At 35.9% G+C, this 16,654-nt stretch overlaps 1 long non-coding RNA gene across 1 annotated transcript; it reads left to right on the top strand.

Moving 5' to 3' along the window:
* The first annotated feature begins 776 nt into the window (after positions 1 to 776).
* On the top strand, positions 777 to 11,230 carry LOC120137101. The gene is made up of 3 exons (XR_005517407.1): positions 777 to 911; positions 9,799 to 9,805; positions 11,220 to 11,230. It is a non-coding gene; the product is annotated as an uncharacterized LOC120137101 (long non-coding RNA).
* Positions 11,231 to 16,654: the final 5,424 nt, after the last annotated feature.

Here is a 16,654-nt window from a genome sequence, read left to right as displayed (position 1 = left end):
GACTATCCAATCCACCAAAGCTTGGGCAAGGGTGGTCAAACACAAACATCAGTACCCTCCCCCCATCAACAAAGGAAGGAGAATCACTCACTGGCAACGACCCAGACCTGGCTTTTATAAGCTGAACACTGGTGGCGGCGTCAACCAAGCTTCAATGGAAGCATCTAGTAGGGGTGTTCTATGTAACAAAAATGGAGATTGGGTTCGGGGTTACACCAGGAATATTGGTAATTGCTCCACACTTCAAGCGGAGCTCTGGGCAATTCTTGATGGCTTACACATTGCTTGGAGCTGTGGCATTCGACAACTGGAGGTGGAATCAGATAACATCGAAGCAATCCGTTGCCTCACTTCTCCAAGCCGATCTTATGAACCAACCCTTATCAGAATGATTAGATTCTATTTGTGCAAACAGTGGGCTATTCGACACACTTTAGACACCACGAGTCCAATATGCTTGCCGACCATATGACTAAACTTGGGCGTGGAACGAGAATGGGGTTATCAATGTTCAATTACCCACCAATGGAAGCTCAACGTGTCCTGCTTTCTGATCAAGCTTCCCAGGGAAGAAGATCTTCTCACTGCTAATGCAGTTTTGTTCTTTTGTAACCCCCGAAAAAAATAAAGCATGTCAGGGTCCAATGATACGGAAGATGAAATTGGGTTCCCGACCCCGAGTACGAACACGATGACCATTCGTAAACCGTCCTCCCCCTCATATGCGGCCGAAACCGTCCCTTCTTCTGGCGTTTCCTTTTCCTAACTCTGATGGTGCCATCAGAGCCAAAACAATGTTAATGACCATGATTATTAAAACCAAGTTCGCAGTCTTCTTAGCTGAGAAAATGTTGCTCATCTTCGTTCTCGTAGCTGAGACCTAAAAAACAGAGGCTCGCAAAATTAGTTAGGTGACGTTTGGTTCGCTGGAATGTTTACGAGGGAATTGAAATCTGTGAAGGAATTGGAATTTGAAGGAATTAGAATCTGAATCTGAAACATGTTTGGTTGGCAGGAAATTGAATTGGAATCCAATTCTATATTCTGTTTGGTTCGCATACATGTCAAATGAATTTGATGTCAGTAATGTAAAATGACAGAATTACCCTTTTTTTTTTTACTTAATTTTAGTTTGTTTTATAACTTACATGTAACAATATATTACAAAAATTTAAAAAATATTAAATTTTCATTTTATTGATTGATTATTCATTTCAATAAATTATAAAAATCATCTAATAAAGATCATAAGTTAAAATCATCCCAATTAGGGATGACCATGGGTCGGGTCAGGTTTTTGATCCACCCGACCCGACCCGAGAACAAGGGAACCTCCACCCGAGACCCACCCTCGACCCAAACCCGAAATAAAGTTTCACCCGACCCGAAATAATAAAAAAATTATTTTTATTCAATAAAAAGTGACTTAATTGAAAACAATTATACATAGAGGGATATTATTGTAATTATTCCTAAATATATAAGGTAAAATTATATATTTTTTCGGGTTGGTTCGGGTATTTTTTACCCTAAACCTGAATATCACACTTAAAAAAACCCGACCCGAATATCAAACTTAAAAAACCCGACCCGAACCCAATTTTTTTAAAAAAATCCGACCCGACCCGAATACCAAAAGATTGATGAGGGTAGTATGGTCAAATTTCTCATTCCCTCCTCCAAAGGATTTCAATTCTATCATGTTATGGATGGAATTTAGTTTCCCTCCCTTGATGGAATTGGATTCAAATTCCCACTTTGAAAACTTGAACCAAACATGGGAAAGTGGTGGAATTGGATTCCGATTCCCCCTAATTCTAAGGGATTCCAGCGAACCAAACGCTACCTTATAGTTTGTTTAGAGAGGCAGCCGATAATAAACCCTAAGATGGAATTGCTAGGGGCTGCTATTTTCTTTAAAAATGGAAACAAAGAGATCATGTTTTAGAGGATAGAAAGAGACATATAAAAATGGTAATTAAATAAATACCTAACTCATACTAAAAATAAAAATAACAATCAGAGCTTGATGTTATTCTTCTCATTAATATGGAAGAACTTGATGCCTCATCGAATTTGATTTTCAATGCCAACATATAATATATAACAATGAATATCCGGGAGCAAAGAAAACAAACATGTTAAGTTGAAAGGTTCTGGAAGCCTAAATTAACAAATACTGCTGTAGCTCATCCAAACTATCAAGTTGGGCCTACCATCCTATAATTAATTGCTAATGTCATGGACTAAACTTTTGGGTACATGGACATTGGAACAAATATTCATAAGAGGGGTTCTATGTACGCAGATTTGGGCTTGTTGGGTATGTTGAGTTGGCACAGTTCTTGGAGAATGCTTACGAGTCTGTGAAGGATCAAGTCTGAGGCGTCCGAGAGAAGTGACGATGGTGTTAAATGTTCAATGGGGGTAATTTTATCAAGGCTCATGGATTCGAACCGAGACATGTGTGTGTGAATTTTGTAGGATAATCCTATTGAGTGTTGGGCTTGCCTAGAACCATCAGACCTAAACCGTTCCTTAGAAGGTTCCAGAAAGGATAATATTATCCAATAATTAAGGAAATAAATACTTAGTTAGGATAATGTTTTATTTGAATTCAAATGCCTTAGAGATAGAGTTCTGAATAAGGTATGATTAAATCTAAGCCGTCGATGTACTTTGATCTAGACCATTGGATCTTGAGGGTCTCAACTATATATAGAGAGCTCATCCACTCATTGTAATCATTCCATCAATTTTATTATTTCAGAGTAATAAACTTAGGCATTTACTCTTACTCTCTATGAGTTCTTTGTTTCTAGCTTTCTAGCCTTGTCGGCTTGTTCCCCTTTGTGCTAAAGCCTTTGTGGCTTGTGTTGATGAATGTGAGGGCTGAGATAGCTTCAAGAGTTGTTTCTTTCTGAGTTCTTTTGAAGTTTCAAGGTGGTTCAAGTCGTGGTGACTTAGAAAGTCCCCACATTGCTCGTGCTTCTAAGATCCGCTCCAACCTTGGTGGTTTGGATTAGCCCTAGTGGTATTTTTCTTCCGCATTGATGTCTAACCCTAGCGGGTTTGTACATCGCTTAGTGATCTAGAGACTTATAAGGACGTGGTTAAGGCTGACTTAGGCACCATTTTGACATGAAAATCGTCTAAGTGCTGCATGAATCGACTAGCAGAAGTCTAGCCCAGTGGCAAGTGATATCAGAGCAAGTTGTTGGTGTAACAATGATTGTTTCAGGTAGATTTTGTGCAAATGGTGTTAGAGCGAGTCATTGTGGGCATACAACGATCGTTTTGTACATATTTGGTGGAAGTGGAAATCATAGCAAGTTAGAGTGTAGGTATTATGGATTCAACAGTGATCTGAGCTAGTTTTGTGACAAGAAGCATCATAGTGAGTTGAAGAAAGTCATTGTAGATTCAACGTGTATACACCCATTTTTTCCGGGATATATTTATTATTATTATTATTATTATTATTATATTAATACTGTTTATTTTTATTTCTTATAGGCCCAATTACAAGGCAACACTACACTTAGCAAATGGAGACCCAATCGAAGCAAGCCCGAACTAAGGCCATAAAAGATTCTAGAGGCTAGTTATCTTGTTCCTCCTCAACCGTTTCCACGTACTTGCAACAAATAAATAAGGAGAGGGAAACAGATGCCGAAGACGTGGGGATATCCAACAAGGGAAGAAAAACGGTAAAAAGGGTAGAGAGAAAGAAACTGTTAGTGGGGTGAGGGTCGGTTTTTTTCATAAAACTACTGGAAACTGAAGGAAATGGAGGGAGACCATTTTATTTGTTTTTTTTACACAATAGAGGGGGAACAAAAAAAGTAGTGGGCGTAAAGATTTTCTTTTTCCATAGTTAAAAATTAAAAGTGTAACAAAGGGATTCAACCTTTTTTCCGAAAAGCAATAGAAGTGATCTTGGGAAGTAAATATGGGATTCCACTTCAATATACAGGGCATACAAGTAACTATTCTTCAAGTGTATTCAAGGTTCAAGCAGTGTAACAGGGGTCTTCCCTATCTCTTTCGAAAGCAATATAAGCAATCCATAAGCAGGTTACTTTTGTTTCTTTATTTTTCGAAATACTCAATAATGTTATACGTGGCTTGTTGTTTTTCTTTCAAAGCATAAAAAATAGCAGAGAAAGGAATTAGAAAATTACCTTAGATGAGGATGACGGTAGACTTAGTGGTTACATCTTATTCGGTCGGGGTTTAATTGGTGGAGATATGGACTGGGGTTAGTGTTATAAAACCATATAAGTCTGAGATTAAAACGACGAACAATAAAATAAATTAGAAGAAGGAGAAGGTTTCGGGTCCTTACCGAAATTGTTGAGCAGGGTGACCGGCGTAGAGAGTTTCGCAACTCTCTGTTTGAAAATGAAAGGTGTGAGAGGGTCTCGACTAAGGTTGTTGAAGGTAAAAGGAGAAAGCCAAACCTTTTTTAATGTTGAATGTAGTTACCTGGTCATCAGGGTTTGATGGTCGAAGTGTAGAATTCCGTTGAAGAAAGGTGGCCGGCGGCGTTGGAGTCCTCTGGTTTGTTTAAGGTGCGGCCATGAATGAGAGGAGAAGAAATGAAAGGTTGCTGGATGTATTAGTTTAGGTTTAGGGTGAGATTAGTTTAAAATAAGTTCTTTTATATTAAATGTTTATTGAAAGTTAACCGTGTATTTATTCTTTAGGTACTGTTATCATGCTTTTCATTTTACTTTAGCTTTTTGGTGTCTTGATTAAGTAGTTTTGCAGCTTTTTATATGTTGGTTATTTATATAGGCTTTTATTTGGAAATAATTTAGTTTTAGTCCTCCCAGATTTGCAATGAATGTGCATTTAGGTCACTGGTTTATTTCAAATTTTACATGTTTAATTTGCATATATTTAAATTTAGTCATTATTTTAACATGTATATATATACTTTTTTAAAGTTTATAGTTTAGCATGTCATGTTTTTATTTTTATATTTGAGTCACATTTGTACATTATAGATTAATAAGCATAGTTTATAATTTTTAATTTAAAAATATATGTGTGTGTGTATATATATATATATATATATATATATTGTATGTCACATTGTATGATATTTTTTTAATCATAATACTTTTTTAATTAATTTTTGGCATGACATCCTTTTTGCACAATTTGTATGATACCCTCATGTTCATAATTTGACTTATAAATACATAATCGGACTAAGGGTAATACTCTTTTGATTTAAAATTGTCTTGAGCGGCTTGTCTTAACTCATTAGAGGGTCGTTTTGATGATTTTAAATTAAAAGTGTATCCCGGAAGTGAAACCTAAAAATTGACTCGTCACTTAAAATTTGGGAACAAAAGAAAAGGAAATGTTCGATTATTTAAATTTTTCGAGAAAAGGTTGTTACAACTCATCTAAGATCTGATCTCGATATTTTTAAATAATCGAACATTCTTTATCTTTCTAAAACGACTCAGTAATTTTAACTTAATCTATTTGGGTGCTTTTGAATGTTGTAAAATTCATATTTGTTGTTTTATGGGATCAAAAATCAAATTAAGTTTGAATTTGTAAAGTTCATTGCAAAGACGTTAGTTAATCGCCTAGGTACCGATTTAGGGCGTTGTGGGGGTGCTAATCCTTCCCCACACGTAACCGACTCCCGAACTCAATTTTGGTAATGCAGACTCCAACTTGTTGTTGTAATTAAAATTAATTTTTATTTAAAATGACAAAACGGTTTTGGGTGCCCAATCACACCCTAATCAAAGATTGGTGGCGAATCCTCGAACCGTATTTTCTATCGTAAAGGAAATCCAAAATATTTCGAAACGAGAGGTTTTTAAAATCACATTCACTTTTAATTAAAATTTAATCATAAAAGGATAATTAAAAATGGCGTGGTTTTTAAAATATCTTAGTTTTTAAGAAAAAATCATTTCGACAGCTTGGCGACTCCACTGGGGACTGTTTTTAGAGAGTCAGGCTGATAGTCGATTAATTAAGTGTCTTTGCAATTGAAAGTTATAGATTTGTTTTAATTTGGTTTTAATCCCTTGTTTGGTTTTAATATTTTTGTTTATAATTTGATTAACCATTAAATAGTTGTACTGATCTGTTTGCTAATGGTTTCAGATTAATTGTATGTTTTGGGAATTGATTTTGTGTGTTTTTATTTTGTGTTTTTCTCTTTTCCTCACACACTGCATAGTTGCATTTTCATGACATGATCTAAAACTCCGCTTCGTCCAAATTAAGTAGGAGTGAGAGACTATGCCTTCGTGTGGCTCGAACCTCTGCATGTGATAGTGGATCGCTCCTGGAGCTCACGCCTTATGGTTCTCGTGATGTATTCACCTCCGCACGGACATAAGGAGGTGTGTTCCCTCTAAATTGAACTCGATCCCCTAAAGATTATGATGGGCTAGGATTGACGGTTCGATAGCCCAAGGGGGCACCGGCAAGCTTTAAGAGTCTCATGAGGAGGGTACACAAGGAAAAGTTTTTTTAGTCATTTAATTTTGCTTTTTGAATAAATGTATGCGAACTAGAAATCATGCGGTTAGGTTTATTTTTCTCGAACAAGCATGCAAACTAGAAATCATACGGTTAAGTTTATTTTTTTGAACATGTATGCGAACTAAAAATCATGTTGTTAGGTTTATTTTTTCTTGAACAAGTATGCGAATTAGATATCATGTGGTTAGGATTTTTGTGAATGACAAAGCATGAGGTATGTATCATGTTGAGTAGGATCAACTAAAGTATGATTGGGTAGTCAGCATGTGAGGGTAGGTTTTATTTGATGTTTATGGTACTTATTATTTTGTTGTTTATCTTATGTGCACTAACCCATTTTTGTTCTATGTCCATTTTATTTTGATTTTATTGCATTCACATCTTCATGTCATTCAAAGGTGTTAATTCACAAGTGATTGACTAATAAGAAGGCTGGACATATTGAGACAAGAAATTCTCAACCATGTAGTCAAAACTGGGAGATCCAAAGATATTCGACTGATCCATGAAGAATGATATCCGTTGAATGAAGAAATCTGAAGATGATTGAAGACTTCCTTTAATGGGGGAAAAGGCCAAGATGTTGACTCAAGAGATAGATACAATCATGCCAAGAACGAGAAGACCTTTCATATAAACATGAAGACAACTTCGCAAGTAAGAATGGAGATTTCAAAAAGGACATCCATCATCATCAAAGGTGATAAAATACGCCGACAACTTTGGGGTGCAATGTTAGATTCCATGTAGAGTACGACTCAATGAAATGAAGAATCACATTTATATTTTGACTACATGGTGTACTTACTGAATTCTTGTTGTCTAAATGAAAGGTTGTTCTATGGTGGTCACTTTTGGAATTAACACCTTCTGCATTTGCATTTGCATTCTTATTTTTCATTAGCTTATTAATTTATTTTGCTATTTTTTTATTTTTGTCATTTTGATATCTTATTTGTACTAACTTGTTTTTATGTTGTTTTTCTCTTTGTCTGCATTGCATGATCACGACATAATTAAAAGGTGTTGATTTGTGAGAGGTCATCATAGTAAAAGGTTTTCATGACAGACAAAGGGTTTTGTGATCAAGCAAGCTATAACACAGTCAAGAAGTGGCATCATGTGAAAGCTTTAAGAATAGTGGAGGGCTGTGCGTAAAAAGATCATATGGCGCACAAAGAGCAAAAGGAGATAAGAGAGATAAAATAGCAGATGTTCAGGATGATGGATATAATAAATGCTTTGGCCAAAGGAAATGGAACTTCTATAACAGAAAAGAAAGAGCTCGATGAAAACAATATTGAGGTGTCAAATATGCAAGAGATTACTTTAGAGCATGCTTATCCTAGCCAATATGAGAAATCACGCACAATCATTGTTCGTATCAACTAGCTGTTTGGAAACGCCAAGGAAATAGTGGCCACTGTAGAAGTTTAGAAAGATAAAAAGAAGCCATGCAGTCATAACTCGTTGGTGTTTGATAGTCTACTCCCAACATCAGGGGAAGTAAAATTGTAAACTCCAGTCCAACCCAAGTTAAGAGATGGCTCTCGTTGTGATTTCATCCCAATATCATATAAGGAGTTGTATGATGAACTGTTAGAATCCCGAGAAGTGGCCCTGTATTATGTGAAACCTTTACAACCTCCATATCCAAGTTGGTATGACGTCAACGTTTATTGTGAATATCATGCTGGAGTTCAAGGACATTCTATTGAGAATTGTTCTACCTTCAAACGTTGAGTCCAACTTCTACTAGATCATGGAGTATTGGAGTTTGAATTGAAAGGACAACCTAGTTTGGTAACGGATTATCCTGTTGGGTTCGAACCAAAAGTGACCAAAGGTAAGGGTATCAATGATGACATCCAAGAAGAAGATTGTTTGCCAAAGTACGAAGCTCAGATTCTTCATTTAAGAAGTAAAATGATAAATTGAGTAGAGAGATGAAAGCCATGCGAGATGATTTTCAAAGGATCAGTCAAGCTTTTAAATTTGCTGGTATAGGAAATATCCCAGATGAGTGGATAACAGGAGTCACTAAACTGAAGAATGACGCTGAACAATGGAGAAAGAATTGTAAGGTGCACGAAGGTCGAGCCGAGAAGTTTTCTCATGATTTACAGATTGCAGAAAGAAGGCGCAATATAGCCATTGATAATTTGGGAAAATATCAAGCCGAAAATAAGATGTTGAATTTTTCCATAGCCAACATGGAAATGTCATATCAACGCCACAAATAGGAAAATGAAGCTAAGCTAGAAGCCACTAGAGCCAAGAACAAGAAGTTGATGAAGATTATGGATGATTGTAGTGATCTTATGCAAGAGTTTCATAATCACAATGACTTTCTTACAAGGAGGATTCAACAGCAGTGTCTACAGCTCCGAGAATCGACACTCAAGATAGAGAAAAGGGACAAAGTCATGAAAGAAGTTATGACCCAAGCAAGCGACGTGGCTCACAAATGGGTTGATTTAGCTGGCTTTACAAGAGAATTGAAGCAGATTGACAACTCGACCCCCGAGTATGAGTGAAAATTAAATTGGCTTTTGAAGAAGATAGAAAAGTTAGAGTGAAAGCTGTCCATTATATGTAAAGTTTGTTTGATGTACCTAGACCTTTGTGTTCAATGAAAGTTTTTTTAAGATGGTCACTCTAGAATGACACCTTTTTTATTTGCATTTGCATTACATGTATTTATTTAAGCATTTTACATGCATTAATTATAAAAACACAGAAATAATTTATGGAAGGTTATGTGACAGTAATAACAAGATCATTCATTCATACTACTTCCTCATCCTCATGAACAAACAAATGGAAACAATAGAGCAATCTCATAAGGAATCACAAGATCAGTTGCAAGAGCAATTGGTCGGGTTACAACAAGATACAATGAATCAAGCATCGGGTTCTCTAGAAGGCATATCGAATCAAATGATCCAGGTACTGATACCACAGGCTGCTGGTAAAGAGAAAATGGAGGATAAAGGAAATCAATCTCATCAGACTGGTATATCAAGGGTGATAATTTGCCCTGGAGCATCTAACTCAAACATAGGGATGAGCCTCGTCAATTTTGAGCAATTTGAAGACGAGTTCAAGTGGTTGAATGAAGCCCTTAAAGATATGAAGGTTGTTAATACCACTCACAAGTAGTTAGAAGCTAGGGAACTCAGTTTTGTGCCTGATTTAGTCATCCCACATGAATTTAGGGTGCCTAATTTTGAGAAATATGATGTCACTAGTTGTCCCCTAATTCATCTGAAGATGTTTTGTAGAAAGATGAAAGGGTACCTAAATAATGACAATCTGTTGATTCATTACTTCCATGATAGTCTTGCTGGGCCAGCTGTAGTATGGTATAACCGCTTGAACAAAGAGTAAATCAAGACATGGGTAAACCTATCTGATGCTTTTCCGGGGTAATATCAATATGTTAAAGGCTTAGCCCCAAAAAGTCATGACCTTCAAAGGATGAGGATGAAATCTACTGAGAGCTTTAAAGAATATGCCCTAAAATAGAGAGGAATGACAATACAAGTTCAACCTCTTTTGCTAGAAGAAGAAATATCATGTATGTTTCAAGATTCTTTCCTAACTCATTTATTTGAGTTAATGTTGGGAAATTCGACGAAGGGTTTCAAGGATATTATGATGGCTAGAGAGTTAATTGAAGATGCAATCAGCAAAGGAAACTTGAAAGTCACTTCCAAACATCTAACATATCAAAAGGAAAAGGCTGATGAGGTGAATGAATGTCATATCCAGAGCTCCCACAACCGTAAAAGAAAAGGGATAGCATGTTACTCGAGTCGTCCAAAGAAAGTCCCAAGATCGAAAAATACTTTGAAAGTGTTCCAAACTTCTATCTCGGATCTGTATCCCCATTTGGATAAAGGTTAATACCTCATACCGAGGCCAGTAAAAGTGAAACCAGACCCTTCTGCTCACAGCTATGATCAAGATAGTGTCTGAGATTTCCACTTGGGACATTGGGGCATTTTACGGGGAATTGTAGGCCGCTGTTAAAGGAGATAAAGATGCTTGTGGAAAATGGGACATTAACACAAGAATTGTTGAAATAGTGGATGATGAGCTCGAGTGGGGCGTCAAAGCACATAATGTAACATCCGTTTGGGTCAAGTGTTGATACATTAGATGAGTAATGGGGCATCATAATTGGGAAGAAGTCATTTCATGAAACTTTATGTCATTTGCAACATCTTGTTTGAACATGTTTTTTTAACTTTATCATCAATTTTTTCCTTTTTAATGATATTTAAATGAATTCATGTTACTTTAAATATGGTGAGCATTGAATCGAATTTGCAACTTAAAATTCTTTGAATATCAAGTGAACTAAAAACTCTTTAAATGATTAGAGTTATATATCTTTGACAAAATGAAAAGGTTGAAACATGATAAAACAAGGACCTTGACCTTATCCCCAGAAGATACGATCGAACACCATACCTTTTTATTGCAGGGACCGATATAACCTTCTTCTATCATAAGGGAATGAACCATAGACTTGGTATTCAGGTATGCATAGGAGCGAACAACATGAGGCATATTTTGTGTATGATGTTACAATGCTAAATAGACCAAACTTTTGTTGATGAAACTTCAATGATGATTATGATCTTTACCGATGGAATAGTCAAGTAAATGAGTCTAGTTTAGGTCAGTTGCTTGGGAATTGAACTCTAACGATGAGATTTTCTGACTTTCAACAACACCTAGACTATGACATGTTCTTCTTGACAAGCTTAAGAAATTGGATCCGTATACCCAGATTATAACATTATATGTATATAATAAAGCTTGAGTTGTTCCTCTAGAACAATTGGTTAAACGCCCTAACTTTATGGATAAAATTCAGCTACCCTGATAAAGGTGATTATATTATATATACAATAAAGCTGAGATATTCCGCTAAGGCAATTGGTTATAGAGGAAACTTGAAATCCCTAGCTTTATGAATAGATTATATTCAAACCATGACCTTGATCGGGTACTTGGCAATTCGGTGTATGCTCCATTGTGATTGTCAAGTCAAATAATTTGTGATGAGATGAACCCTTCAGCTAGCCCGATAAAGGCAAATTACAATAAAGTTGATTTCAACTAGCCATACAATGGAAAATTAAATCAATTTTATGAATAAGGAGTTTCGGTAAAGATGGAATAAGGGAGTTAAAGAACACCTGTTATAGTCAATTTCACACGAGCACTTAGGAATTTCATTTTTAAACTGATATTTTTGCACTTCCTTTGTTAGAGAAGACTACGAAGCTTGAATAAATGGAAGATTTCAGAGAACTGAAATAGAAGTGTTTTAGAAAGTCTAGTAATTGATTATGCTAGTTGCGTCATTTTGTATGTATCCGATTAATATACCAAGCTGAGAAAGAGGTGCATGTTAAAATATTCACGATGACTGAGAATGAAATGAAATTTTGGTGGCCGAAACCTTATAAAATAAGAAGCCAACTCCTCAAATTTTGACTCTTGTCAAAAAGCTATAACCCTAAAAACATTAAAGAGCTATTGATTCTTTTGATATTATGTGAACTCATGGTTATAATTTGATTCGATTATGAGCCTAAATTAAGGGGTAATATTTTATAAAATTCTTTCATTCTTTGATCCCTAAAATAAGAGAAAGGGGAAAACATTTTCAAACATGACAGTTTCAAGTGTGAAAGTTCCTTAAAGCTGGTGAGACTCATTATGCCTTTATTGGAGAAAAAGAATAAGCGATTCCAGAACATGAAGCATTCCACAATCTTGAAGTAGATGGTCCAAGAGAACATAATAAATGAAGAATATAACTTATAACATTTCCTTGTGACATTGTCAATAACCATCAAGAAGAAGATATCATTATTCAGAAGGGCACATATTACAGCTTGTATAAAATGCAAGATATTTTGTTAGAAGAATTGATCACTTCTTAAGTGTTTATGACAATGTGAAGAGACACCCTCAAACTACTTGACAACACTACTGTGTAGTGACACTAGAATGAGAACATTCAAGTTAGGATTTGTTAGGCACGAAGAAATCCATGAGTACCCACTTTGGGGTATGACCATAAACCCAGATCATGTTTGGATGACAAGATTCAGACCAAGAAGATATTGAGAATGAGTCTCACAATTTGAAGTGTCAGGGGAAGACCGTGAATTTGAGCAGAGCTTACTTTGTAAAATAAACCAACTGAGCATCAATCAATGGAAGAGTCTTGAAAGAACAACTCAGAAAGCGTAATTGAGCCAAGGAAGGAAATAAGGGCAACACAATCGTATTTCTGACCATAGAAAGAAGTTGAGAGAGAAAATAATTTCTCCAAAATGAAGATAGAAAACAAAGACAACAAGAAGGTAGAAGAAGATCAGATGACTCTTTAGAAATACAATTTGGAAATTATAAAATGTTGTAAGGGTATCTAAAACAAACCCTGGAAAGGAATGATCAAGTAGAAGAAGACTAAGTTCACCACTTTGAAGTCAAATGAAGATTGAATCGACATTTATGCATTCATGAGAACAACATTTGCATAAAACAAAATGCATTACATTGATACATTTAATTGCATTCGTGTTTCATACAGAAACACATGATTTTGACAGATCGTCCAGTGAAAAGAAAAGATGCAGGTTCTTAAAATCCTGACAATTGAAAGGTAGAAGTTAAACATTAAATACATGTAATCATGTTTAGAGAGGCAGAACCTGAGGAATGCAGGGGTCAATCCACAGAGGAAGCATTACTTTGAAGTGGGGCACGTGGTCCGACCATTAAGTCGTTTTATGAAGTGAAATGAGAAAGATTTCTCATTGAAATATGAAATTTGAGATTATGAAAAATAAGAAAGGTTTCTTACCCAGTAAACAATTTAAGTCCTTCGGGCCATCAGTAAGTCTTTCGAGCATGATGATTAAAAATCCTTCGGGTCATCTGTAAGCCTTTAGAGCAAGATGATAAGTCCTTCGGGCCATCCATAAGACCTTTGGGTAGGATGTTTTCACATGAATTTGAAAAATAAGAAAGTGATGTTTTAAGAAAATGAAACCTTTGAAAACTAAAAAGGCGATTTCCAAAATTTCGTACTTAGTAAGTCATTCGGGCCATCAATAAGTCTTTCGAGCATGATGCTTAAATCCTTAGGGCCATCAGTAAGTCTTTCGAGCATTATGATTAAATCCTTCGGGTAATTTGTAAGCCTTCATGGAAGAGTATGAAGCAAACCATAAGTGCCATCAGTAAGTCTTTCGAGCATGATGATGAAGTCCTTCGGGCCATCATAGGTCTTTCGAGCATGATGATTAAATCCTTTGGGTAATTTGTAAGCCTTCACGGAAGAGTAGTGAAGCAAACCCCAGTAAGTTTTTCGAGCATGATGATGAAGTCCTTCGGGCCATCAGTAGGTCTTTCGAGCATGATGATTAAAATCCTTTGGGTAATTGTAAGCCTTCACGGAAGAGTAGTGAAGCAAACCATCAGTAAGTGCCAGTAAGTCTTTCGAGCATGATGTTGAAGTCCTTCGGGCTATCAATAAGTGTTGAAAATATTTTGATATTTCGATATAACAAATTAAGTTAAATGAATTTTAAGATTTTCCAAAAAGATTTCTAAGTATATTCGATATAATTATTCGAATATCAAAACATTACTCTAAATCTTTCAAAAATCATTTTTAATCCTTATCAAGTGTAAAATTAAGTTTTAATCTTAAAATAATTTCAAAATAATTTTACAAAGTATTTTGAACCATTTCAAAGCCAAAATTCCAGAGGGAACCAATTCACCCCAAGGGGTACCAATTCCCCTGAATGGTTAGCTCCGAGAATTCCAGTATGCTCGGAGGGAAACCGATTCCCCCCCAGGGGGTACCGATTCCCCCTGTGTAACGGTCGAAATATTTGAATTTTACACTTAGGGAACCGATTCCCCATAGGGGGTACTGATTCCCCCCACGCTCAAAGCTGTTTATTAATTGTTTTCACACTAAAACAGCTATATATTTCTCTAATCATCCCAATGTTCAGAAGTGATTCAAGGTGTATTTAAGCAAGCTTAGAAGCCATTTATGAACAACAAGAATCATCAAGCACTTAGAATCAAGAGAGAATCAAAGAGAAAGCATCAAACCTCAAGTTTGAGCATTTTAAGCTATTTTTCATTCAATATTCATTTTGCTTTCAAGAACACTTATTGTGCTCAATTGTATTCATTCTTGAGTGTTTTTTCTTTGTTCTAGAATTGTGCAAACAATTACCTGTGAGGATTCCTTGTAAGTTTGCAAATTTGTATTGTCTCTTTGGGAGAGAGTGTTCTCAAGAATTGAGGTATAATTCTTAAGGGTTTGTAAGGTACTCTTTGTCCTCAAAAGAAAGACAAATTAGTGAATTTGTGAAAAATCCTTAGTGTGGATAGCTAAGGTAGTGGACGTAGACTTTGGTTGAGAAAGTCGAACCACTCTAAATCGCTGTGCAATTCTTTCATTTTCTGCAAAAAACTTCCACCAAAATTTTATTGCCAATTCACCCCCTCTTAGCCAATTTCGTCAATCGATTAACTCAACAATTGGCATCAGAGGCCTAACTCATTGAAGGTTTAACACCTCTTGATTCGATTCGGGAAGAGTTACATCGATAATCAAAGTCATCAATGGCCTCTACTTTAAACTTCGACTCCGGTCTTGATTCAATGCCCGTCAACAAGCCTCCTTTCTTCAATGGGGCTAATTATGCCTATTGGAAAAATAGGATGAGTACTTCATTCAGAAAGTAACATGGGAGCATGGAATGTCGTAGAAGAAGGATACTTCAAGCCTCTCACTCATCCAAGATTATGGAGTGAAGGAGAGACAAAAATGTTCCAGCTCAACTCCAAAGCCATCCATATCATATTTGTGCTCTTGGACCAGATGAATACGAAAGAGATTCATCTTGTACAACCGCCAAAGAAATATGGGCCCAAACTTCAAGTCACTCATGAAGGTACCGATGAGGTAAAGAAATCTAAAATTAGTATTCTACGCATAGCTATGAAAATTTCAGGATGAAACCAAATGAAGATATCAAAGCTATGACGGATAGATTTTCACGAATGTCATGGTCTCAAATTATACGGAGAGATCATTTCAAATGAAAAGCTGTGAGGAAGGTAGTCTACTCCCTCCCAAAATCGTGGCAATCAAAAGACGGCAATCATCGAGTCTAAGGATCTAACATCCTTAACTCTTGAAGAGCTAATCGGTTTACTCCTCATCACTCATGATTCTTGAAGATGAGGTGGACTTGATAGGATTGAAGAGACACCGAAGGAGAAGGAGAAGAAGAAAAAATTAGAGTTGCTCTCAAATCCACAAAAAATGAGAGTGATTCAGATGAAGATGACGATGACGAGGAAATGGCATTGTTTGCCAAACGGTTCAGAAAATGATGAGACCTTACCGAGGAAGAAAATTTAAACGAAATGAAGGCCTAAAAAATGACAAAAGAGAAGGACCCATTTGCTATGAATGCAAAAGCCGGGGCATGTCAAATATGATTGCCCACAATTGAAGAGAAAGGGTCAATCAAGAATAAGCACAAGGCTCATGTGGCTACATGGAGCGTGAAGAAAGTTCAGATGAAGAGGAACAAGAAGTAGCAAACTTGTGCTTAATGGCATTCGGGGAAGATTCTAAGGTAACCTCTAACTCATCTGATTTGATGATTTATCCTATGATGAGCTATTAGAGGAATATAATGGGTTGGCTTCGGATTATGAGAAATTGTTTTAAATATAAAAATGATGTTTCAAAATTGAAAAATGAAAATAAACTCATATCCAAAACCAACAACGATCTTGAAAGTAAAATCAAAGATGTGCAAATCAAACAAGAAGAGTTTGAAAAGAAAAAATTTAGATTTACAAAATTTACTTTCAAAGGTCAATGATGACCATCAAAAGAAAATTGATGATCTTAAAGCTTCTTTTGATAAGTTGGAACAAAACGTTTTGAAAGTGGAGAAAATTCAAAATCCAACTTTGTTAGAAAAAGTTTTAAAAACTACAATCATAGAGGTCCCCAAAGAAACTCTAATGGAAAATCGTTAGAAGTATGGGT

This window comes from Hibiscus syriacus, unplaced genomic scaffold (assembly GCF_006381635.1).
Source record: "Hibiscus syriacus cultivar Baekdansim isolate YM2019G1 unplaced genomic scaffold, ASM638163v2 tig00110647_pilon, whole genome shotgun sequence".
Taxonomy (NCBI): domain Eukaryota; kingdom Viridiplantae; phylum Streptophyta; class Magnoliopsida; order Malvales; family Malvaceae; genus Hibiscus; species Hibiscus syriacus.
Note: the sequence above shows the minus strand (reverse complement) of the source record. Positions and strands in the feature narration are given on the sequence as shown.